Below are 26093 nucleotides of genomic sequence, written 5' to 3'. Positions count from 1 at the left end.
TCAATGATTGCCCGACAAGAGGAAATGGAAATTCCTCTTTGTTTAAGCCAAGCGGCTCTGGACCGCTTGGCCCAACCCTGGTCTCAAACCCTGCCCTCTCCCTGACTTTCCCATCACTGTAGACGGCACTACCATCCTTCCCATCTCACCAGCCCTCAAACTTGGGGACATCCTCGACTCCGCTCTCTCGTTCAGCCCTCACATCCAGTCCGTCACCGAAACCTGCCGGTGTCACCTCCGCAACATCGCCAAGTTCCGCCCTTTCCTCTCCATCCAAACGGCTACCCTGTCGGTTCAATCTCTCATCCTATCCCGACTGGATTACTGCATCGGCCTCCTCTCTGATCTCCCATCCTCCTGTCTCTCCCCACTTCAGTCTATACTTCACGCCACTGCCTGGATCATCTCTGTGCAGAAACGCTCTGGGCACGTTACTCCCCCCATCAAAAATCTCCAGTGGCTACCAGTCAACCTAGGCATCAAGCAAAAACTCCTCACTCTCGGCTTCAAGGCTCTCCATCGCCTCGCCCCCTTCTACCTCACCTCCCTTCTCTCCTTCTCCAGCCCAGCCTGCACCCTCCGCTCCTCTGATGCTAACCTCCTCACTGTGCCTCGTTCTCGCCCGTCCCGCCGTCGAACCCTGGCCCACATCCTCCCCCTGGCCTGGAATGCCCTCCCTCCACAAATCTGCCAAGCTAGCTCTCTTCCTCCCTTCAAAGCCCTACTGAGAACTCACCTCCTCCAGGAGGCCTTCGCAGACTGAGCCCCCTCCTTCCTCTCCCCCTCCCCATCCCCCTTGCCCTACCTCCTTCCCCTCCCCACAGCACCTGTATATATGTTTGTACAGATTTATTACTCTATATTTAATTTACTTGTACATATTTACTATTCTATTTATTTTATTTTGTTAATTTGTTTTGTTGTCTGTCTCCCCCTCCTAGACTGTGAGCCCGTTGCTGGGTAGGGACCGTCTCTATATGTTGTCAACTTGTACTTCCCAAGCACTTAGTGCAGTGCTCTGCACATAGTAAGCGCTCAATAAATACGATTAAATGAATGAAATGGTCTCAGAGCCCGACAGGCTTCCCACAGACCACAGGGAGCATGCCACCCCTGGGTCCTGGGCCATGTTTTGGGGTGGGGGGGGGAGGGGGTGGAAGGAGAGCACTGGTTCCCCTAGAGCTGTTTGGGCTGGACATCCAGAGTAAAGGAGAGTGGATAGAGCCCAGGCCTGGGAGTCAAAAGGTCATGGGTTCCAATCCCGGCTCCGCCACATGTCTACTGTGAGACCTTGAGCAAGTCACTTCACTTCTCTGTGACTCAGTTCCCTCATCTGTAAAATGGGCATTAGGGCTGCGAGCCCCATTTGGGACACGGTCTCTGTCCGACCCCATAAGCCTGTATCTACCCCAGTGTTTACAACAGTGCTTGGCACATTGTAAATGGTTAAGAGATACTACAGTTATTATTATCATCATCATCACCTTCATGGTTACCTTGGCAGAAAATATGGCAAGAATAAATCTATAGGTTTGAAACTCCAGTTACACTTATTTTTGAAATGGACAAGCTGGAAGGTTTCAAAGACCCCCTAAATGTGCGGGGAATCTCCCACTAAAAAATCTACTTGGACCCACCTAGGGGCTCAGATACTAGGCACTTGAGTAGAATTACAGATCAAAGACAGTTATAACAAGTGAGTGCTGAGACCACGCCTATCGATAACGCAGGAAACCTCTGGGACAAGGACAGATTGAATCAAACACCACAGAGGTCAAGCCTTGGCATTTTATAGTATATGGAAAATGCCAATACAAGTAGTATCACAGAAGCAGCATGGCCTAATGGATAGAGCCAGGGCCTGGAAGTCAGAAGGACCTGGGCTCTAATTCCAGCTCTGCCACTTGCCTATGGTGTGACCTTGGGCAAGTCACTTCTCTTTTCTGTGCCTCAGTTCCCTCATCTGTAAAATAGGGGTTGAGACTGTGAGCCCTAGGTGGGGCAGGGACTGTGCCCAATCTGATTAGCTGGTATCTACCCCAAGTGCTAAATACAGTGCCTGGCACATAGTAAGTGCTTAACAAATGCTAAAAAAAAAATTAAAATTCTGAATTGGTTCACTGAAGCAGGCCCTTCCTTTCTGTAGGAGGACCCCTTATCCACCACTCCTCCTTTGTTGTTTATCACTTCATGCTATGTTAAAGAGATCTTTTTCATTCATTCATTCATTCAATTGTATTTACTGAACGTTTACTTTGTGCAGAGCACTGTACTAAACGCTTGGCAGAGTAAGAAAGAACAATAAACAGATATGTTCCCTGCCCACAATGAGCTTACAGTCTAGAGACAACGAGCTCTTGTAGGAATTCTTAACTTCCTAGACTGTTCCAGGAAAGGGAGGGGATTCCTGACAGGGAGGGGTATACCTACCTCTGCTGGCCTCTTTCAATCCTACCGCAGTGGCCTCTGACTTATTTTATGCGTCCGTCCCTCCGTCCTGCCGCCGGTTTTCCCTCCACGGTGTTTCTTGGATCTGCCCCTTTCCTCCCTACCATTTATCCACGCCTGGGGTTTCAGACTCTCATCACCTCCCACCTGGACTCTCGGATGAGTCTCCCTGCCGCTCTCCCGGCCCCTGTCCTCTTAATCGTCTCAGCTCATCCAGCATTCTCATGCCCAGATCATCTTCTGAAAACATCAATCGATCCATCAATCAATGGTATTTATCGAGTGCTTAATGCATGCAGAGCGCTGTACAAAGTGCTTGACAATACGAGTCAGTAGACACGTTTCCCCCTCTACCTCGCTAGTCTCCTACTCACCTTGCCGCACTCCCACGACAACCCAGCCCACACTCTTCGCTCCTCCGGTGCTACCCTTTTCACCGTAACTCGATCTCGTCTCTATCACCGCCGACCTCTCGCCCACGTCCTGCCTCTGACCTGGAACGTCCTCCTTCCTCGTATCTGACAGACAATGACTCTTCCCCCACTTCAAAACCTCACTGAAGGCACGTCTCCTCCAAGAGGACTTGCAGACTAGGCCCTCCTTTCCTCTTCTCCCACTCCCTGCTGCATCCCCCTGACTTGGTCCCTTTATTCATCCCCCGCTCCCAGCCCCACAGCACGATGTCCATATCTGTGATTGATTGATTGACTGATTGATTGATATTGATAGCTGTTTCCCCCTCTAGACTGTAAGCTCACGGTGGGCAGGGAATGTATCTGTCTACTGTCATACTGTACTCCCTCAAGTGCTTAGTACAATGCTCTGAACATAGGAAGCGCTCAATAAACATGACTAACTCTAAGTTCTTTGAGGGCAGGGAACGTATCCTCCAACTCTGTTATCCCGTTACAGTGTAAATGCTCAATAAATACGATTCAGTGATTCCCTTCCCAAAGTGAACTTGAAGTCTGAAAACATCATTTAAAATATATGCTCCCCCTCCTCAAAACTTTCTAGCGGTTACCCATTTCTCTCCCCATGGAACAGATCCCCTAACCATTGGCAGCTAGACTTTCCATCAAATCCCTCTTTACTTTTTCCCTCTTTTCTCCCACTTTACCCCAACTTGTACGCTTGGCTCCTTCCAAGCCAACATGGCCTAGCGGCTAGAGCAAGGGCCTGGGAATTAGAAGGACATGGGTTCTAATCCCAGATCTGCCACTTGCCTGCTGTGTGACCTTGGGTGAGTCATTTAACTTCCCTGTTAAGTGCCTCAGTCACCTCCTTTGTAAAATGGGGATTAAGAGTGTGAGCCCCATGTAGGATAGGGACTGTGTCCAACCTGATTAACTTAGATCTACTCCAATACTTGGAACAGTACTTCAAGCACAATATGTGCGTAACAAGTACTATTATGGTGATGATGATGGGGGTGGTGATGATGCAAATCTCACCCCCACCGCAGGAATCCTGTCACATTACCGCCTAGTGGGAATGCATTCATTCATTCAATCGTATTTATTGAAAGTTCACCGTGTGCAGAGCACTGTACTAAATGCCTAGGAGAGTACAATGGAATGATAATACAGACACATTCCATGCCCACAGCGGAAGTGGAAGGCACAAGACTGGGCAGACACGGGCCTGTCCCGGTGAACCTCCACTCTCTGGTGTGTGGGTGGACGACCCACCGTGGTTTGGGCGGGACGACTCCCTTCTCTGATGTAGGCAAGTGAAAGAGTAACCTGGCCCAAGACCGATTAAGACACAGAATGATGTTTCCCCATGTCTCTGCTGCTTGTAAACTGTGAGCCACCCCCTTCCCCCTCCAAATCCACCCACAGCCTCCCACGCATGCCAAGTCAGGCAGGCAGACATTCACATACTAGCGGGCGCCCACACACACACCCTCCCACACAAGAACACACAAATAATAAGGACAATTGTGGTGTTTGTTAAATGCTTACTCTGTACCCTGCACTGTTCTAAGTGCTGGGGTAGATAGGAGATCATCAGGTCCCACGAGGGGCTCCCACTCTTGAGGAGGAGGGAGAACAGGGATTGAATCCCCATTGTGCAGATGAGGGAACTGAGGCCCAGAGAAGTGAAGTGACTTGCCCAAGGTCACAAAGCAGGCATAATAGTAATAATAATAATAATAATAATAATGGTATTTGCTAAGCACTTACCATGTGCCAGGCACTGTGCTAAGTGCTGGGGATACAAGCAAATGGAGTTGAACACAGTCCCTGTCCCTTGTGGGGCTCACAGTCTAAATCCCCATTTTACAGGTGAGGGAACTGAGGCCTAGAGAATAATAATAATAATAATAATAATAATAATGGCATTTATTAAGCGCTTACTACGTGCAAAGCACTGTTCTAAGTGCTGGGGAGGTTATAAAGTGATCAGATTGCCCCGCAGGGGGCTCACAGTCTTAATCCCCACTTTACAGATGAGGTAACTGAGGCACAGAGAAGTTAAGTGACTTGCCCAAAGTCACACAGCTGACATGAAGTGACTTGCCCAAGGTCACCCGGCAGACAAGTGATGGAGTCAGGATTAGAACCTTCCGACTCCCAGGCCCATGCTCTATCCTCTATACCATGTGGAACACGGATGAGAACCCAGGTCCTCTGACTTTCAGGCCTGTGCGCTTTCCACTAGGCCAAGAGTCAGTCAATCAGTCAATCCATCGTATTTATTGAGCGCTTACTGTTTGCACTTGGGATGCCTCAGGACCCCCTCCTCTAGACTGTAAGCTCATTATGGGAAGGGGTCTGCTAATTCTGTTAGATTGTCCTCTCCCAGGTGCTACAGACAGTGCTCTGCACATAGTCAGCGCTCAACAGACACCACTGATTGGCTGAGTGATTGACTCTTTGCCTGCAGAGCAGTTGTCTGTCAATCAGGCAAGGGGAGAGTCAGGGGGCAGGTTTTATGCCGAGACCACAAAGTCACTTCAGCCAATCACGGTATTTACTGAGCGTTCACTACGTGCAGAGCACTGCACTGAGCGCTCGGGCAAGAACTAGTGGACACACCAGAACTAGCGGACATATTCCCTGCCGATAACGAGCTTCCAGCGTAGAAGATATCAATGAATGGTCTTTACTATGTGCTTTCTTTGGGCAAAGCACTGTAACTAGGCACTTAGGAGGGTATAATGCAGTCGGTAGATACACTTGTGCTGTGAGGGATGATGATAATAATAATCGTAACAATGATAATCGTAATCAATATGTATTTGAAAATCCCTTTTGGTAATACAAAGCTGATTGATATCTTTCAAAAGGCCTGGCCCTGTCTGAAGAACTTTCCTGGAGATCTTCCTCTGGGCAGAGGATGGGAGGGAATAGCTGATGCTAAGGTCAGGCTTCAGAAATGACTCATGAGCCTTCCCATTTTATCAGTTTTCTTTTTTTCTTATGGTATTAGTAAAGTACCTGTTATGGGCCTACTACTGTTCTAAGTGATGGGGTACAGCTAATCAGGTTGGATACAGCCCATGTCCCACAGGGGCTCACAGATTAAGATTACAGATGAGGGACCTGAGGCCCAGAGAGGTGATGTGACTTGCCCAAGGTCACACAGCAGGCTATGAAGCAGAGTGATCCAGTGGAAAGAACGCAGCCCTGGGAAACAGGGGACCTGGGTTCGAAACCCAGCTCTGTCACTTCTCTGCTGCTCAGTTTCCTCATGTCTAAAATGGGAATTCGATACCTGTTCTGCCTCCTACTTAGACTGTGACCCCATGTGGGATAGGGACCGTGTCCGACCTGTTGAACTTATACCTAGCCCAGTGCTTAGAACAATGTTTGGCACCTAGTAAGTGCTTAACAAGAATGATAATTATTGTAACCATACCAAGTACCATATTTATTAAATGTGGGAGCTGGGATGAGAACCCAGCTCCTCTAGACTGTCAGCTTGTTGGGGGCAGGGAATGTGCCTGTTGAGGGTTCTATTGTACTCTTCGAAGTGCTTAGTACAGGGCTCTGCACACAGTAGGCATTCAAGAAATACGACTAAATGAATTCTGACATTCCACGCTCCCTAACTGTGAAGTGCGGGTGTTTTTTTAGGCGCTTTTTTTCAGAATGCATTTCTTTTGGATGAGTGAAATCGGCTGAAGGAAGAAGCGTGCGTTCTGCCTTTATTTTGGGGAAAAAAAACCCCAAAACCAGACTTGATTCAATCTACCTGACAAAGCAGTATCTGTGATCCCGTCGGGGGAGCCACGACTGACCTTTCCAGAGAAGACCATGGACGCCAAACCGGGAGCGCTGCGTTCAGGACGGATGCCGCTTGTCTGGTCGCCAGCCCACTAGGAGGTCCCTCCGGGGGGGCGGGAGACCCCGGCTCAAGGAGGCCCCCAGATGTGGGGAGACCCCGAGAATGCAGCTGAAGCCTCTCCGCACGCTGGATCGGAAGATGAGGTTGTGTGGAGGCAATTCTGCTGGATTCCTGGGGACGCGGGGGCCGGTGTCTCGGTCGCCTCGGTCAATTGGTCAGCTTCTTCGCCTTCTGTGACACCTTTATGGGCTCCGCCACCGGTTAATTGAGAGAGAGCAACTGCAGAGCAGAGATAAAAATCTCTGTTCCAGGAACCACAGTCCTGGGGAATTCAATCCACTAGATCCTAGGCTCCCTAACCTCCTTATGCCTTTATCTGTAAGGGCTGAGTACAGTGGTTTCTACACAGTAAGTGCTCAATAAATATGATTGAATGAATGAATGAATGGACCCCATCTGCACCCCACAACACTTAAGCATCTATCCCTACACCCTGCCACTTCCCATGCCATTCAGGCAAAAACTCCTCAACCTCGGCTTCAAGGCTCTCCATCACCTCGCGCCCTCCTACCTCACCTCCCTTCCCTCCTTCTACAGCCCAGCCCGCACACTCGGCTCCTCTGCTGCTAACCTCCTCACTGGGCCTCGGTCTTGCCTGTCCTGCCGTGGACCCCCGGCTCACATCCTCCCCCTAGCCTGGAATGCCCTCCCTCCACACATCCGCCAAGCTAGCTCTCTTCCTCCCTTCAAAGCCCTACTGAGAGCTCACCTCCTCCAGGAGACCTTCCCAGACTGAGCCCTCTCCTTCCTCTCCCCCTTCCCATCCCCCTGCCTTACCTCCTTCCCCTCCCCACAGCACCTGTATATATGTATATATGTTTGGACATATTTAGTACTCTATTTTATTTGTACATATTTATTCTATTTATTTTATTTTGTTAATATGTTTTGTTTGGTTCTCTGTCTCCCTCTTCTAGACTGTGAGCCCACTGTTGGGTAGGGACCCTCTCTAATGTTGCCAACTTGTACTTCCCAAGTGCTTAGTACAGTGCTCTGCACACAGTAGGCACTCAATAAATACGATTGAATGAATGACTGAATGCCTGTCTGTTTCCCTCTCTAGACTCGTTGTGGATAGGGAATGTGTCTGTTAATTCCCTTCTAGTGTCCTCTCCCAAGCGCTGGTCCAGTGCTGTGCACCCAGTAAGTGCTCAATAAACACCACCAACTGATCGATCAATTGAAGGATTGACTGCTGGATGCCTCTGGTCCACTGGCAGGCTCCCCGGTCCCGGGGTCTGTATTTAATAATAATGATGGCATTTATTATGCGCTTACTATGTGCAAAGCATGAAGTGGAGTGAGCATGGGCTTGAGAGTCAGAAGGTCATGGGTTTTTATCATTCATTCATTCATTCATTCTATCGTATTTATGGAGCGCTTACTGAGTGCACAGCACTGTACTAAGTGCTTGCAAAATACAATTCGGCAACAGATAGAGACAATCCCTACCCAGCAGCAGGCTCACAGTCTAGAAGAGGGAGACAGACAACAAAAAAAAAACAAGTAGACAGGCCTCAACAGCATCAAAATAAATAGAATTATAGATCTATGCATATCATTAATAAAATAAATAGAATAATAAATATGTACAAACATACACAAGTGCTGTGGGGCGGGGAAGGGGGTAGAGCAGAAGGAGGGAGTAAGGGCAATGGGGAGGGGAGGAGGAGCAGAGGAAAAGGGGGGGCTCAGTCTGGGAAGGCCTCCTGGAGGAGGTGGGCTCTCAGTAGGGCTTTGAAGGGGAGAAGAGAGCTAGTTTGGTGGATCTGAGTAGGGAGGGCATTCCAAGCCAAAGGCAGGACGTGGGCCAGGGGTCGATGGTGGGACAGGCAAGACCGAGGCCCAGTGAGGAGGTTAGCAGCAGAGGAGCGGAGTGTGCGGGCTGCGCTGCGCTGCGCTGTAGGGGAAGCAGCGTGGCTCAGTGGAAAGAGCGTGGGCTTGGGAGTGAGAGGTCATGGGTTCGAATCCAGGCCCCACCACTTAGCTGTGTGACCTTGGGCAAGCTACTTCACTTCCCTGTGCCTCAGTTACCTCCTCTGTAAAATGGGGATTAAGACGGTGAGGCCCAAGTGGGGCAACCTGATCACCTTGTATCCCCCCAGCGCTTAGAAGAGTGTTTTGCACATAGTAAGTGCTTAACAAATTCCACCATTATTATTATTATTATCATTATTATTATTATTAGAAGGAGAGAAGGGAGGTGAGGTAGGAGGGGGCAAGGGGATGGAGAGCTTCACAGCCGATTGTGAGGAGTTTTTGCTTCATGCGAAGATTGATAGGCAACCACTGGAGATTTTTGAGGAGCAGGGTGACACGCCCAGATTGTGATTGAGAATGTGCGCCCCACCTGGGACGGGGACTCTGTCCAACCCGATTTGCTTGTATCCACCCCAGCGCTTAGGGGTAGCGGTAGCAGGAAGAGGAAGTAGGGTTAGTGGGGGAAGGAGCAAGTGGGGGAAAGGAGGAAGAGGTACCAGGGAAAGAAATGGGAGAAAGAGGAAGTGGGGGGAAAGGGCTAACACTAATGGGGGGGAGGGGTGGGAGGAGGAGATTGGGGAGAAGGAGGTGGGGGGAGGAGGTAGGCGTAGCCGGGGTGTGAGCTCATTGTTGGGTAGGGATTGTCTCTATCTCTCGCCGAAATTTACTTTCCAAGCGCTTAGTACAGTGCTCTGCACACAGTAAGCGCTCAGTAAATACGATTGAATGAATGAATGAATGAAAGGGGTGGAGAAGTTATCATTCATTCTCTCATTCGATCGTATTTACCAAGCGCTAACTGTGCGTCGAGCACCGTACTAAGTACTTGAGAAGAATACAATAAAACAAGACACAGAAACATTCCCTGCCCACCGCTGACAGTTTAGAGGGGGAGACAGGCATTAATGGAAATAAATAAGCAGGGAGAGAAGATTGGGAACAAGATTGGGCGGGGGGAGGGCTAGGGGTAGCAGGGGAAGAGATGGGGAAGGAGGAAGTGGGGGAAAGGGCTAGGGGCTGTGGAGGGCAGGAGACTGAGGGAGAAGGAGGGGGTGGGAGGTAGGGATAGCAGGGAAGGGGATGGGGGAAGGAGATAGTGGGGACAAGGGGCCAGAGGTAGTAGTGGGGAGGAGATTGGGGGAGAAGGACGTGAGGGAAGGAGGTAGTGGGGAGATGGGGAGGAGATGGGGAGGTGGGGGCGGGGGAAGAAAGAAGTGGGAATAAGGGGCTGGGGGTAGTGGAGGAAGGAGATTGAGGGAGAAGGAGGTGGGGAGGAGATGGGGAGGTGGAAGTGGAGGAAGGGGGTAGGGGTACCTGGGGGAAGGAGAAAGGGGAGAAAGAGGTGGAGGAATGAGGTAGGGGTAATAATGATGATAATAAGAATGACGGTATTCGTTAAGCGCTTACTATGCGCCAGGCACTGTACTAAGCGCCCGGCTCCACCAATTGTCAGCCGTGGGCAAGTCACTTCACTTCTCTGGGCCTCAGTTACCTCATCTGTACAATGGGGATTAAGACTGCGAGTTCCCCTCCCTACCCCGCCCGTGGGACAACCTGATCACCTTGTAACCTCCCCAGCGCTTAGAACAGTGCTTTGCACATAGTAAACGCTTAATAAATGCCAACATTATTATTATTATTACAAGCAAATCAGGTCGAACACAGTCCCTGTCTCATGTGGGGCTCACAGTCTCAATAGCGCTTTAGAACAGTGCTAGGCACAGAGTAAGCGCTTAACAAATAGAATCCTCATTATTTTGCAGATGAGATAACTGTGGCGCAGAGAAACGAAGTGGCTTGGAAAGAAGGTTAGGGGAGCGGAGGGGGGAGATTGGGGGAGAAGGAGGCGGGGGAAGGAAGCGGGAGAAAAGAGGGATAGGGGAGGCAGGGAAAGTGGTGGGGGCGGGGCAGGGGGTGTCCCTCTTCCTCCCTTCCTTCCCCCGGCCCGGTCTCAGGTACAGAAGCGGGGAAGTGAGGAGGGGGTCGGGAAACGGGGAGCCTGCTGACCTCTTTCTCTTCCATGGGGATTGGGAAGGTGGGCCGGGCGGCCAGCCTCCTGGGAGGGACCGAGCGGCAGGCGGGGGAGCCGCCGGTCGGGCCGAGCCGGGCCCGGAGGCCCCGAGGGGACCACGGAGAGTCTGGCGGGGAGCAAGGGGCGCTAGGCGGGGAGCACGAGGAGCCAGCCTGCCAGCGCTCCACCGCCGCCGGGGGCAGGGGGGGGGGGGCGGAGGAGAGAGAGATGGAGGGCAGGGGACTGCAGCCCACGGAGAAGGAGGGAGGAGGGAGTGCCCGGGAGGAGCCGGGGGGGGGGAGGCTTGTACAGCGTTTAGCGCAGTGCTTGACACACAGTCAGCGCTTAACAAATACCTCAGTTCTTCTCCTTATGATGATGATAATGCAAGGGCCGGGGACGGTGGACGGTCGCTATCCGGAGTCCAAGGCCCCGCGTACCCTTTCAGCCGAGGAGAGGGGCGGCGGTGGCCAGAGCAGAGCGTCGCCGCAGAGCCCCGCGGGGAAGCTGGTGGGCGACTCCTTTCTGGCCGAGTATCCGGGGCCGGGGAGATTAGAAAGGGGAGAGGGGCCCTACGGACTCAGGCCCCTCCCCGGACCGGCTCTGTCCGCCGTCGAGGAATCCCTGGAGAGGAGTACGATCCAAGTCCCAGACCTTGGCGAGGGGGACGGATGGAGTCAGAAATCAATAATAACAGTCATGATGGTCATGATCATAGTCATTCATTCATTCATTCAATAGTATTTATTGAGCGCTGACTGAGAGCAGGGCACTGTACTAAGCGCTTGGGAAGTACAAGTTGGCAACATATAGAGACGGTCCCTACCCAACAGTGGGCTCACAGTCTAGAAGGGGGAGACAGACAACAAAACAAATAGAATAAATATGTACAAGCAAAATAAATAATCAATCAATCAATCAATTGTATTTATTGAGCACTTACTATGTGCAGAGCACTGTACTAAGCGCTTGGGAAGTACAAATTGGCATCACATAGAGACAGTCCCTACCCAACAGGGCTCACAGTCTAAAATAAATGGCTCTTAAGTGCTGACTAGGTGCCAAAAACTGTTCTCAGCACTAAGGTAGATGCAAGGTGATCAGGTTGGACGCAGTCCCTTTTCAAACCATGTGAGGCTCACGATACTTATCACAGTCACAGAGGTGTCCAAGGTCACACAGAGCAGGCCAGTGACTGGGATTAGAGGTCCAGCATGCTGGGGAAGCAGCATGACCTAGTGGATAGAGCACGGGCCTAGGAGTCAGAAGGTCACGGGCTCTACGACTTGTCTGCTGTGTGACCCTGGGTAAGTCACTTCACATTTCTGTGCCTCACTTACCTCATCTGTAAAATGAGGAGTGAGACTGTGAGCCCCACATGGGACAGTGGCTGTGTCCACCTGGGTTTGCTTGTATCCATCCCAGCGGTTAGTTCTGTGCCTGGCATGTAGTAAGCTCTTGACAAATTCCATCATCATCAATCTCTCTCTTTTTGATGATATGAGTTTTTCAATGGTATGTGTAAGCACTGTATGAGGCACCGTTCTAAACGCTGGGGTAGATATAAGGTCATCAGGTTGGCCACAAGTCCATGTGTTTACAGATGAGGGAACTGAGGCCCAGAGAAGGGAAATCACATGGCAGGCAAGTGGCAGAGCCAGACTAGTAATGATGATAATACAGATGACATTTATTAAGCGCTTACTATGTGCAAAGCACTGTTGTAAGCGCTGGGGAGGTGACAAGGTGATCAGGTTGTCCCACTGGGGGCTCACAGTCTTAGTCCCCATTTTTAAAGATGAGGGAACTGAGGCCCAGAGAAGTCAAGTGACTTGCCCAAAGTCACACAGCTGACAATTGGCGGTGCTAGGATTTGAACCCATGACTGTTGACTCCAAAGCCCGTGCTCTTTCCACTGAGCCAGGCTGCTTCTCAGAATTAGAACCTAGTCCTTCTGACTCCCAGGCCCATGCTGTATTGTTCTATTGTCCTCTCCTAGGCACTTACTAGAGGGCTCTGCTCAGAGTAAATACTCAATAATTACCATCGATTAATGATTGATCCCAACAGGGGTGGCCAAGCCACCAGAGGGTGGCAAGTCGCAGAGGGTAGCGTGTGGCCATCTGTGTAGCCAGCACCTGGCATTCTGAGGAGTGGAGGGAGAGGCAGAAGCAGCATGGCCCAGGTGGACAGAGCCCGGGGCCTGGGAGTCAGAAGGGCCTGGGTTCGAACCCCGCTTCTACCGTAATAGTATGTCAGTTCTGTAACCTTTCATTCATTCATTCATCAATTCAATCGTATTTATTGAGGGCTTACTGTGTGCAGAGCACTGTACTAAGCATTTGGAAAGTACAGTTCATCAACCAAGAGAGATAATCCCTACCCAACAACAGGTTCACAGTCTAGAAGGGGGGAGACAATAAAACAAAACAAGTAGACAGGCATCAATAGCATCAATACAATTAAATAGACATAGATATATACACATCATGAAAAAAATTAATTGGCCAGGTCACTTCACTTCTCTGGGCCTCAGTTAGGGTGCTCACTGTTGGCTAGGTTGCCAACTTGTACTTCCCAAGCGCTTGGTACAGTGCTCTGCACACAGTAAGCGCTCAATAAATACGATTGATGATGATGATGATGCTCAGCTAGGTCTAGTTCTCAGTGCTTAGTTCAGTGCTTGGCCCACGGTTAGAACTTACAATTCCACGATCGTCAGAAGTAGCGTGGCTCAGTAGAAAGAACACGGGCTTTGGAGTCAGAGGTCACGGGTTCAAATCCCGGCTCCACCAACTGTCAGCTGTGTGACTTTGGGCAAGTCACTTCACTTCTCTGGGCCTCAGTTCCCTCATCTGTAAAAAGGGGATTGAGACTGTGAGCCCCATGTGGGAGAGCTCACCTCCTCCAGGAGGCCTTCCCAGACTGAGCCCTCTCCTTCCTCTCCCCCTCCTCCCCCTCCCCCTCCCCAAGCCTTACCTCCTTCCCCTCCCCACAGCACCCATATAATCAATCAATCAATCAATCAATCAATCGTATTTATTGAGCACTTACTGTGTGCAGAGCATTGTATTAAGCGCTTGGGAAGTACAAGCTGGCAACATATACAGTCCCTACCCAACAGTGGGCTCACAGTCTAGAAGGGGGAGACAGAGAACAAAACCAAACATACTAACAAAATAAAATAAATAGAATAGATAGGTACAAGTAAAATAAATAAATAAATAGAGTAATAAATATGTACAAACATATTTCCACTAGGCCACACCGCTTCTCTGAAATTTATATTTATGGATGATAGAAATCCTCATACCCATTCTTCTCTGAAATTTATATTTATGTATGATAAAGACTGAGCCCCTTCCTTCCTCTCCCCCTCGCCCCCCTCTCCATCCCCCCATCTTACCTCCTTGCCTTCCCCACAGCACCTGTATATATGTATATATGTTTGTACATATTTATTACTCTATTTATTTATTTATTTTACTTGTACATATCTATTCTATTTATTTTATTTTGTTAGTATGTTTGGTTTTGTTCTCTGTCTCCCCCCTTTTAGACTGTGAGCCCACTATTGGGTAGGGACTGTCTCTATATGTTGCCAACTTGTAATTCCCAAGCGCTTAGTACAGTGCTCTGCACACAGTAAGCTCTCAATAAATACGATTGATTGATTGATATACAGGTTCTGTGGGGAAGGGAAGGAGGTAAGATGCGGGGGATGGAGAGGGGGACGAGGGGGAGAGGAAGGAAGGGGCTCAGTCTGGGAAGGCCTCCTGGAGGAGGTGAGCTCTCAGTAGGGCCTTGAAGGGAGGAGGAAGAGAGCTAGCTTGGCGGATGGGCAGAGGGAGGGCATTCCAGGCCCGGGGGAGGACTTGGGCCGGGGGTCGATGGCGGGACAGGAGTAGGTGCCAATGAGGTTGTCGTTAATGTAACTTGGTGATAACAAGGGCCTTTTTCACGGGGTGGGGGAGGGCGAGGGGAGAGTCAGTCAGGACCGGACCGGGAAGGGGCACTATAAGGAAGGTCGCTTAAATTGGGGGGGGTGGAAGCAGGGGGCGTCTATGGCGGCGCTCGGAGGAGAGGATCTTTCCGGGAGGAGCGGGGGCCACGCGGTGTGATGGCGGGCAGGCGGGCCTCCCGGAAACGGAGTCCCAGGCGTCTATGGCGGCACACTCTGAGGAGAGGATCCTTCCGGAAGCAGCAAGGCCGCGCGGTGTGATGTTGGGCGGGCCTCTCCCTGGACATTATCCGCAGCTCATCACTCCCATTCAACGCACTTGCAAGGGTTTTGTGGAGGGACAACCACGTCTCCCAAGGCTCTGGGTCAGTGATTAATCATGACCCGGGAATACAGAGAGGAGGGCAGGCACTGGGAAGGTACTGAAACGGCAGCAACCGGGGGATGTATATATTTGTACATATTTATTACTCCATTTGTTTTACTTGTACATGTTATTTATCTATTTATTTTATTTTGTTAATATGTTTTGTTTTGTCATCTGTCTCCCCCTTTTAGACTGTGAGCCCGCTGTTGGGTAGGGACCGTCTCTATATGTTGCCAACTTGTACTTCCCAAGCGCTTAGTACAGTGCTCTGCACACAGTAAGTGCTCACTAAATACGATTGAATGAATGAACCTGATTACCTTGTATCCCCCCGGGCTTAGAACAGTGCTTTGTACGCCATCGTTATGATAAAGGCTGCCGGGTGGGGTTGAGCCCGAGGGGTATGTAAGCATGGGGAAGGCGGGATGGCGATCGTCCCTGGTTTCTCTTGGTAATAAGCCGCCTGAGATGCAGATAGCAGAAAGTTAGAACAGCAAATGAGAACTTCCTACGCAACTGCCCCCTCCGTACCTCCCCCCAAAACCGAAACAGCCGATAAAAGGGGGAAAGAACTAGTTCCCTGGGGCCGCGGAACAAAGAAAGCAAATATCAAAGATCTGCGCTGACACCTTAATGGGGCCGAGGCCAAAGCACTCAAACCAGGACGGCATGCTGCGGGGTCCAGATCCCTTGAAACTCCTGTGACATGGGACTATCTTCAGGAAATTTGGGGAAGCCAGTCGGATTGGTAGCTATTTTGGGTCTGGGGGGTGGGGTGTGTGTGTATGTGTGTGTGTACACACACGCATCTACGCCCCTTTCAATTAGGCTAAACGTGAGATAAAGTGTCCCGCTGTATACGGTGGTAATAATAATGATGGTGGCATTTGTTAAGGGCTTACTATGTGCCGGGCACGGTACTGAGCGTTGGGGTGGGTACAAGCAAATTGGGTTGGACCCAGTCACTGTCCCACCAGGGGCTCCCGATCTCAATCCCCATTTTACAGATGAGGGAACTGGAACACAGAGAAATGAAGTGACTCGTGGCTCGGGAGTCAGAGGTCATGGATTCTAATCCCGACTCCGCCACTTGTCGGCTGTGTGACCTTGGGCAAGTCACTTAACTTCTCTGAGCCTCAGTTACCTCATCTGTAGAATTAAGATTGTAAGCCCCACGTGGGACAACCTGACCACTTTGTATCCCCCCCCGCACCTAGAACAGTGCTTTGCACATAGTAAGCGCTTAATCAATCAATCAATCGTATTTATTGAAAGCTGTGTGCAGAGCACTGTACTAAGCGCTTGGGAAGTACAAGTCAGCAACACATAGAGACAGTCCCTACCCAACAGCAGGCTCACGGTCTAGAAGGCGGAGACAGAACAAAACCAAACATACTAACAAAATAAAATAAATAGAATAGATATGTACACTAAGATAAGTAAATAAATAGAGTAATAAATATGTACACACATATATACTATATATAGGTGCTGTGGGGAAGGGAAGGAGGAAAGATGGGGGAGATGGAGAGGGGGACGAGGGGGAGAGGAAGGAAGGGGCTCAGTCTGGAAAGGCCTCCTGGAGGAGGTGAGCTCTCAGTAGGGTCTTGAAGGGAGGAAGAGAGCTAGCTTAGCGGATGGGCAGAGGGAGGGCATTCCAGGCCCGGGGGATGACGTGGGCCGGGGGTCGATGGCGGGACAGGCGAGAACGAGGCACGGTGAGGAGATTAGCGGCGGAGGGTGCGGGGTGGGCTGTAGAAGGAGAGAAGGGAGGTGAGGTAGGGGGGGCGAGGTGATGGAGAGCCTTGAAGCTTAACAAATACCATCATTATCATTATTATTATTGAGGTCACACAGCAGACAAGTGGTGGAGTCGGGAGTAGAACGGACCTTCAGACTCCCAGGCCCGTGTTCTTTCCACTAAGCCGTGCTGCTCCGGTGAGCGTCTCCTCCAGGCGCGCTGGCCGGGCGGGTCGGGACTGGGCGAGTTCGGCGACGGCGGCGGCGGTTCTCGGCGGTGCGGGGCCGTCGCCATGGCAGCGGCCTCCCTTTTCCGCGAAGTCCGGCAGGTTCAGCCCGTTCTGCTCTTTAAATTCCCCGCCGATTTCCGGGAGGACGCGGACCCCACAAGGGCAATCTGGGGGTGGGAGCCCAGCCCGCACATTCCGCCCTTCTGCTGCTAACCTCCTCAATGGGCCTCGGTCTTGCTTGTCCCGCCTTCGATCCCTGGCCCACGTCCTACCTCTGGCCTGGAATGCCCTCCTTCCTCACATCCGCCAAACTAGCTCTCTTCTCCCGCTTCAAAGCCCTCCAGGAGGCCTACCCGAACTGAGCCTCCCTTTTCCTCTGCTCCTCCACCCCCCGCAGCCCCCCCCCCCCGCGTTGCCCCTACTCCCTCCCTCTGCTCTACCCCCTCCCTCCCCCGCCCCACAGCACTTGGGTATATTTATTATTCTATTTATCTTATTAATGATGTTCATTCATTCATAGAGAAGCGGCGTGGCTCAGCGGAAAGATCACGGGCCTTGGAGTCAGAGGTCACGGGTTCAAATCCTGGTTCAGCCCCTTGTCAGCTGTGTGCCTTTGGGCAAGTCAGTTCACTTCTCTGGGCCTCAGTGACCTCATCTGTCAATGGGGGATTAAGACTGTGATCCCCCCGTGGGACAACCTGATCACTTTGTAACCTCCCCCAGCGCTTAGAACAGTGCTTTGCACATAGTTAGCACTTAATAAATGACATTATTATTATTATTCATTCATTCAATCAATCATATTTATTGAGTGCTTACTGTGTACAGAACACTGTACAAATCGGCAACATATAGAGACAGTCCCTACCCAACAACGGGCTCAAAGTATATCTATAATTCTGTTTATCTAGTTTGATGCTATTGATGCCTGTCTAGTTGTTTCATTCTTGTTGTCTGTCTCCCCACTTCTAGACTGTGAGCCCGTTGCTGGGAAGGGATTGTCTCTATCTGTTGCCGAATTGTACTTTCCAAGCACATAGTACATTGCTCTGCCCAGACTAATATGATTGAATGAATGAACAGTGGATTGAGCACAGGCCTGGGAGTCAGAAGGTCACCCCGCTCCTCTGCTGCTCACCTCCTCACTGTGCCTCTTTCTCTCCTGTCCCACTGTCGACCCCTGGCCCATGTCCTACCTCTGGCCTGGAATGCCCTCCCTCCTCACATCCGCCAAACTAGCTCCCTTTGCTCCTTCGAGGCCCTACTGAAAGCTCACCTCCTCCAGGAGGCCATCCCAGGCTGTGCCCCCCTCTTCCTCTGCTCCTCCTCTCCTTCCCATCGCTCCTACTCCCTCAGCTCTACCCCCCCCCGCCCCACAGTACTTGTGTATATAGGAACATATTTATTATACTATTTATTTTATTAGTGATGTGCATATATCTATAATTCTATTTATTTATTTTAATGCTTTGTTTTGTTGTCTGCCTTCCCCCTTCTAGACTGTGAGACCGTTGTTGGGTAGGGATTGTCTTTATCTGTTGCCTAATTGTATTTTCCAAATGCTTAGTACAGTGCTCTGCACACAGCAAGCGCTCAATAAATACGATTGAATGAATGAATGAATGAGCTCTAATCCCGGCTCTGCCCCTTGTCTGCTATGTGATTTTAGGGCAATCATCCCACCTCTCTGGGCCCCGGTTACCTCATCTGGAAAATCGGGACCAAGATTGTGAGCCCCACGTGGGTCAGGGACTGCGTCCAACCCGATTTGCTTGTATCCACCCCAGAGCTTTGGACAGTGCCCGGCACACAGAAAATGCTTAACAAATATCATTATAATTTTTATTAGTATTATTATTCTTCTCAAAGATTGGGGTTCTAATTCCGACTGTGGCTCGTGGATGCTTATTTGACTGTAGGCAAATCACTTAACTTTTCAATTTCTTTGTCTTTAAAATGTGGATTCCATATCTGTAACTTCCTTCTTAGATGGAGCGCTCCCCCCCAACCCCTGCACGCCCCACATTCCCCCACCTCTTTCTCCCTAATCTCCTCTTCCCAGCTACCCCTACCCCCTTCCTCCACCTCCTCATCTCCTCCACACTTCCCCCTGCCTCTTTCCTCCACCTCCTTCTCCCCCATCTTCTTCCTCCTCTACACTTAGCCCCTTCCTCCCACTTCTTCCTTGCCCCACCTCTGCCTCCCCATCTCCTTTCCATCCATGGAGAAGCAGCATGGTCCAGTGGAAAGAGCAGAGGCTTTGGAGTCAGAGGTCAGCGCTTCAAATGCCGGCTCCACCAATCAATCAATCAATCAATCAATCGTATTTATTGAGTGCTTACTGTGTGCAGAGCACTGTACAAGCGCTTGGAAAGTACAAGTTGGCAACGTATAGAGACAGTCCCTACCCAACAGTGGGCTCACAGTCTAGAAGTAGTCCAGTTGTCAGCTGTGTGACATTGGGCAAGTCACTTCACTTCTCTGGGCTTCAGTGACCTCATCTGTAAAATGGGGATTAAGACTGTGAGGCCCCCCGTGGGACAACCTGATCACCTTGTAACCTCCCCGGTGCTTAGAATAGTGCTTTGGACATAGTAAGCGCTTAATAAATGGCATCATTATTATTATTATTATTATTATTATCTCCCCCCTGCCTCCTTCCCCCATCTCTTGCCCTGCTTCCCCTCTCCCCCAACCTCCTTCTCCCCCAATCACCTCCCTGCTGCTACCCCTAGTTCATTCATTCATTCATTCGTATTTATTGAGTGCGTACTGTGCTCTGGTAGTACAGTGCTCTGTACTAATTGCCTGGAATGTACAATTTGGCAACAAATAGAGACAATTCCTACCCAACAACGGGCTCACAGTCAAGAAGGGCGGAGACAGACAACAAAACAAAACAAGTAGACACGCATCAATAGCATCAATATAAATGAATAGAATTATAGATATATACACATCATTAATAGAATAAATAGAATTATAAATATGTACATATATACACAAGTGCTTTGGGGCAGGGGCAGGGAGGGGGGTAGAGCAGAGGGAGGGAGTAGGGGCGATGGGGAGGGAAGGAGGAGCAGAGGAAAAGGGGGGCTCAATCTGGGAAGGCCCCCTGGAGGAAGTGAGCTTTCAGGAGGGCTTTGAAGGGGGGAAGTGTGCTAGTTTGGCAGATGTGAGGAGGGAGGGCATTCCACTCATTCATTCAATCGTATTTATTGAGCAGTTACTGTGTGCAGTGCACTGTACTAAGCACTTGGGAAGTACAAATCAGCAACATATAGAGACGGTCCCTACCCAGCAGTGGGCTCACAGTCTACGAGGGGGAGACAGACAACACCACAAAACAAGTAGACAGGTGTCAATATCATTAGAAAAAATAGAATTATAGCTATATACACATCATTAATAAAATAAATAGAGTAATAAGTAGATACAATTATACACAAGTGCTGTGGGGAGGGGAAGGGGGTAAGGCAGAGGGAGGGAGGGGGGATGATGGGAAGGGGAGAAGGAGGAGAGGAAAAGGGGGGCATTCCAGTCAATCAATCAATCGTATTTATTGAGCTCTTACTGTGTGCAGAGCACTGTACTAAGCGCTTGGGAAGTACAAGTTGTCAACATACAGAGACGGTTCCTACCCAACAGTGGGCTCACAGTCTAGAATACAGAGATAGGACGTGAGCCAGGGTTCGACAGCGGGACAGGCGAGAGTGAGGCACAGTTGGCAGCAGAGGAGTGGAGTGTGCAGGCTGGGATGTAGAAGGAGAGAAGGGAGGTGAAATAAAAGGGGGCAAGGGGATGGAAAGCTTTGATGGCAATAGTGAGGAGTTTTTGCTTGATACAAAGGTTGTTAGGAAACCACTGGAAATTTCTGACAGTGCGGGGAGGCGGGCGGGTGGTGACATGCCCAGAACGTTTCTGTAGAAAGATAATCTGGGCATCAGAGTGAAGTTTAGACTGAAGCGGGGAGAGACAGGAAGATTGGGAGATCAGAAAAGATGCTGAGGCAGTTATCCAATCAGGATATGATGAATGACTGTACTATAATGTGGCTGCGGTTTGGATGGAGAGGGAAGGGTGGAACTCGGCTACTACCTTCTTCCCCCATCTCCTCCCCTGCTACCCCTACCTCCTTCCCTGTCCTTCTTCCCCAGTCTCCACCCACCGACAACCCCTAGCCGTTTTCCCCCACTTCCACCTTCCCCATCTTTTTTCCCTGCTACCCCTTTGCCCTTTCCTTCCCACCTCCTCCTCACCCAATCTCCCACCCCTACCCTGCTACCCCTAGCCCCTACCCCCACTTCCTTCTTTATATCTATTAATGTCTGGCTTCCCCTCTAAATTGTCAGCTCGTTGTGGTCAGGGAATGTATCTGTTTATTGTTATATTGTATTCTTCCCGAGCACTTAGTACAGTGCTCTGCACACAGTAAGCAGATTGATTGAATGAGCAAATGAATGAACAAACTAACTCCACCTTCTCCACCCCTGCTACCCCTGTCTCCTTCCCTCACCTCCTTCTCCCCCCGATCTCCTCCCCGCTACACCTAGCCCCTTCCCCCAATTTCTTCTTTCCCCCATTTCTTTCTCTGCTACCCATACCTCCTTTCCCCCACTTCCTCCTTCCCCAATTTCCTTCCCCACTAAACCTACTTCCTCCCCCCACCCCCACCCTGGCTACTGCTACCCCTACCCCTAAGCACTGGGGTGGATACAAGCAAATCTGTTTGGACATAGTCCCTGTCCCAGGTGGTGCTCACATTCTCAATCCCCATTTTATAGAATGAGGGAACTGAGGCCCAGAGAAGTGAAGTGACTTGTCCAAGGTCACACAGCAGACAAGCGGCAGAGCCAGGATTAGAGCCCATGACCTTCTGACTCTGAGTCCCATGGTCTCTCCACTACACCATGCTGCTTCTCCAATACAGGCCCTGGGACTGGGGTGGGGGTGAGGTTCGGGGGGGGGGGCTGCCAGGGGACCAGAGGTGTCAATCTGTCCATCAATCAATCAGTCGGTGGGGTTTAAGAGCAGTTACTGGGTGCACAGCACTGGACCAGCGCTTGGGAGGGAACGATAGAATGGAATTAGCAGGCACATTTCCTGCCCGTAGCAAGTCAAGAGGGTGATAGATACCTAAATACTGTAGGGTGGAGATGGGGTTCATTCATTCATTTCATTCATTCATTCATTCATTCATTCAATCATAAGCAGCATGGCCCAATGGAAAGAGCACGGGCTTGAGAGTCAGAGGTCATGGGTTCAAATCCCGACTCTGCCAGTTGTCAGCTGTGTGACTTTGGGCAAGTCACTTAACTTCTCTGGGCATCAGTTACCTTATCTGTAAAGTGGGGATGAAGACTGTGAGCCCCATGTGGGACAATCTGATCACCTCGTATCCTCCCCAGCGCTTAGAACAGTGCTTTGCACATAGTAAGCGGTTAACAAATGCCATCATCATCATCATCCTATTTGTTAGGCACTTACTGTGTGCAGAGCACTGTACTAAGCACTTGGGAGAGTGCAAGATTGCAATAGACACATTCCCTGCCCACAATGAGCATACTGTCTTGAGGGATGTGGAAGCACAATGGTCAAGGTCCTGGTTTTGTCCACCTTTCTCTCTGACCTTTCCCTCTGCCTAAGGCCTGCTTGACCACTGGGTGCGCCTTATGGGTTGACTGACTCAAATTGAGTAGCCAAGCTCAGTCTCTTTCAACTACATTACAACATGGTAAAACCACTCCCCTGAACCAATCAAGCCCCTGGCCTGGCCCTACTTATCACTCTATCACAGGAGGTCCAGGACTAAGCAGCCCCAGGGACCCACTGCTTTCTAGCCTAAAGTATTTCTCCTATTGTATTGGTCTGATGATTATGAATACTGTACCAATGGTGTAATAGTAATAATAATATTTGTTAAGCGCTTACTATGTGCCAAGCACTGTTCTAAGTGCTGGGGTAGATACAAGGTACTCAGGTTGTCCCACGTGACGATGATGATGATGATGATATTTGTTAAGCGCTTACTATGTGCAAAGCACTGTTCTAAGTGCTGGGGGGATACAAGGTGATCAGGTTGTCCCACGTGGGGCTCACAGTCTTCATCCCGCTTTTACAGATGAGGGAAGTGAGGCCCAGAGAAGTGAAGTGACTTGCCCAAAGTCACACAGCTGATAAGTGACAGAGCCAGGATCAGAACCCATGACCTCTGACTCCCAAGCCTGCACTCTTTCCAATAACCCACGCTGCCCGCTTATCATATATAAAGAAGCTCCGTATTGCTTGAAGCTGAGCTGGCCTTGACTCTCAGGGAAATCTCTGACACTCAACGCCTCTCCCTACTGGTGCCGGGTGAAGCTCTTGTAGTAATAAAACTTGACTCTGACATACCTTTTTCTAAACACAACTCAGAGTCTGAAAAGTTTCTCTTCCACCGTAATTTGGTGCCGTGACTCGGATGACAACGCTCGACGATGGTCTGGAGTGGTCCATCTCTCAGTGACTCTCAAGTGCAACTGCAGAGGTAAGAGACCTTTTGAAATCTATTTGGCATTAGTCCTTAGGAAAATGGGAAAAAGACAATTAAAAGAGGTTTCTCTCGCACCGAAGGGAACTCCAGCGTATTTCATGCAAATTCATTATGGACCAAAAATTGATAAGTTCTCAGATGAATGGGAATTTTCTTACCCAAGATAAACCTCCTAAATTTCCCCACAGACGGAACTTTTGATCTATATAAAATAAGTTCATCATTGGAGCTTTGGAACCTAAAGGAAGTAAGATTGACCAGGGTCAGTGGGATTTAGGAAAGCATTCTTGTCATTTCTCTGTCTTGTCTACTTTTCTATCTCTGTCCCGATTGGCAATCACGTCGGGCACCCTAGCATCCGTTTCGGATGGCCATGCGCAGGACCCTTGGTGTCCAAACTGCAAAAACCTGGGTGTGTATTCCTTACACCCATCTGACTTGGCGTAAACTGTCCTAAACTTCTTCTCCGAAAGAAACTCCATGCTAAGTACTACTCTTACCAGGTGGGTTTAGTTCAGTGCTAGATGTCAGGAGGACAGGGACCTAGCCAAACTCAACAAATTTGGTAGGTAATCTTCCTTAGTATGTACCCGGTACAGACTCTGGTCCTTTCAGAGTCCAAGTGATGGAAGTTGTAAAAAATGGAGTCCGGTGCTCTCCGGGGATTAAAATATATGTTTAAAATCTGCACTGACCAAATTAAACGGCAGGCACCAAAATAGCCTCATAGGAAAAGATCAGTGTTTGAGATAGACCTTTCCTGAAAATTTATGTCCTTGATAAAAGAAAGTTCTTGATGATGCCTGAGATCATCTCCATTCTGGTTTATGTGTGAATGTGTCGAGATTGGGTGCACCCTCGAGTTTGTGGAAACGTTTAGAGTGTTCTGCTTCAAGAGGTGGAGGGATTGCGTAAATGTATTGTGATTAAGATTGCCCTCGTGTCCCTGGGCCAGAATGGCTATGTAGCGTGTTTTGGAACTCCAAGGATTTGGAGAGTAACAAAAAGGTATTGCAAATAACTGTTATATTAAGAATCTTTTGTTTAAATTGCCAATTGTTGAATTAGTGATGGCATAAGAATAATTGTTAATATAATTGGGAAAGAGCTGTTGTTTCAAACGTTTTCATCAATTTATATCTGGTTATATGATGCTGCTGTTCACATACCAGTTCTATGGTTTAGAGTGTAGCTTCCTAGGTTTTAACCCAATAGGACACATTGGCTTCTAGAATAAGGTCAAGAAAAGGGATCCTCGTTCAACTGCCTCCCGGACAGCCGATCCTCGGTAACTTGATGCCCTTTTGGGGTGGTTTGAGAGGTAACCTGTTTGGGGTTACTTGAAAGGAAGCCCAGTTGGGGGTTTGAAAGAAAACCCAAGGAGACAACCGGTGTCTCCTTTCCAGTTTACCGGCTGCAGGAATAGAAGCGGGATTATTGTTCTCACTATACTTGTGTGTTGGAGATATAAAGTGTTCTCTCTCCCTCTCTCTCTCAATCAATCAATCAATCGTATTTATTGAGCACTTACTGTGTGCAGAGCACTTGGGAAGTACAAGTTGGCAACATATGGAGACAGTCCCTACCCAACAGTGGGCTCACAGTCTCTCTCTCTCTCTCTCTCTCTCTCTCTCTCTCATCTCACTCTCTCTCTCATCTCACTCTCTCTCTCATCTCACTCTTCCTAAGATCTGTGACCAGGAAGGGATTCAACGTCAGAACCTGTGAGAACCTCCTCTAAGGACTGTTCGCTGGTTATCTCCCAGAGCCATTAGTTATTGATTCTGATACATTTAAATGCTTCCATGGCCAATGATGTGTTACCGATGCTTTATTTCTCTTTCCTGTATGACTAAACAAAATGTTCAGCACATAGTAAGCACTTAAATACCAGGATGACTTTTGTTATTATTATTTTCGGTTAGATTATCGTAGATCTTTTAAGTGCATTCGGATCTAGGTCGGTTGGACGAGCATGATACAACCAAGTTGGTAAACACTTTCCCTGCCCACAACGAGCTTGCAGTCTAGAGACTAGCTTGCAGTCGATGGTATTTATTGAGCTCTTACTGTGTGTGCAGAACGCTGCACTAAGCACTTTGGAGCGTCCAGTATAACAGAGTTGATAGACATGTTCCCTGCTCAGAGCTAGTTCTCAGTGTAGAGAAGGGAATGGGAAGTTCAGGAACGTCACTTCTAGGGGGCAACTGCGACTGCTTAGGGTCATTCCTAACCGATGCCATCTTGGTCTTCAGCCTCAGCAGGTCCCAAAATCCAGGGCCATGGGAGAGCATGGATCCTACCTAACCTCAAAAGGTACCGGGCCCACCTTCGGCCCCTCCGTCCAACCTCGGTCCCCCCCGCTGAACGACGGCAAGCACCTTGACAAGCCAGAGGCTTGACCGGATGAGCCTGGTTCTGATCCTGATCCTCGCAGAGGCGCAGCTGCCTGCAGCTTCCCTGTCCTA

At 49.7% G+C, this 26093-nt stretch overlaps 1 long non-coding RNA gene across 3 annotated transcripts in view; it reads left to right on the top strand.

Moving 5' to 3' along the window:
* Window positions 1–26062, top strand: part of LOC119923420 — a 65945-nt gene extending 39883 nt beyond the window's left edge. For 2 of the 3 annotated variants that reach the window (XR_005448855.1, XR_005448856.1), the window contains one exon: window positions 6534–7186. This is a non-coding gene — a long non-coding RNA (uncharacterized LOC119923420). Of the gene's footprint in view, window positions 1–6533; window positions 7187–23507; window positions 23620–25880 lie in introns of those variants that run through there. The other variant, XR_005448857.1, reaches the window with a different exon arrangement.
* The last annotated feature ends 31 nt before the right edge of the window (window positions 26063–26093 follow it).

This window comes from Tachyglossus aculeatus, unplaced genomic scaffold, assembly GCF_015852505.1.
Source record: "Tachyglossus aculeatus isolate mTacAcu1 unplaced genomic scaffold, mTacAcu1.pri scaffold_196_arrow_ctg1, whole genome shotgun sequence".
Classification (NCBI taxonomy): Eukaryota; Metazoa; Chordata; class Mammalia; order Monotremata; family Tachyglossidae; genus Tachyglossus; species Tachyglossus aculeatus.
Note: the sequence above shows the minus strand (reverse complement) of the source record. Positions and strands in the feature narration are given on the sequence as shown.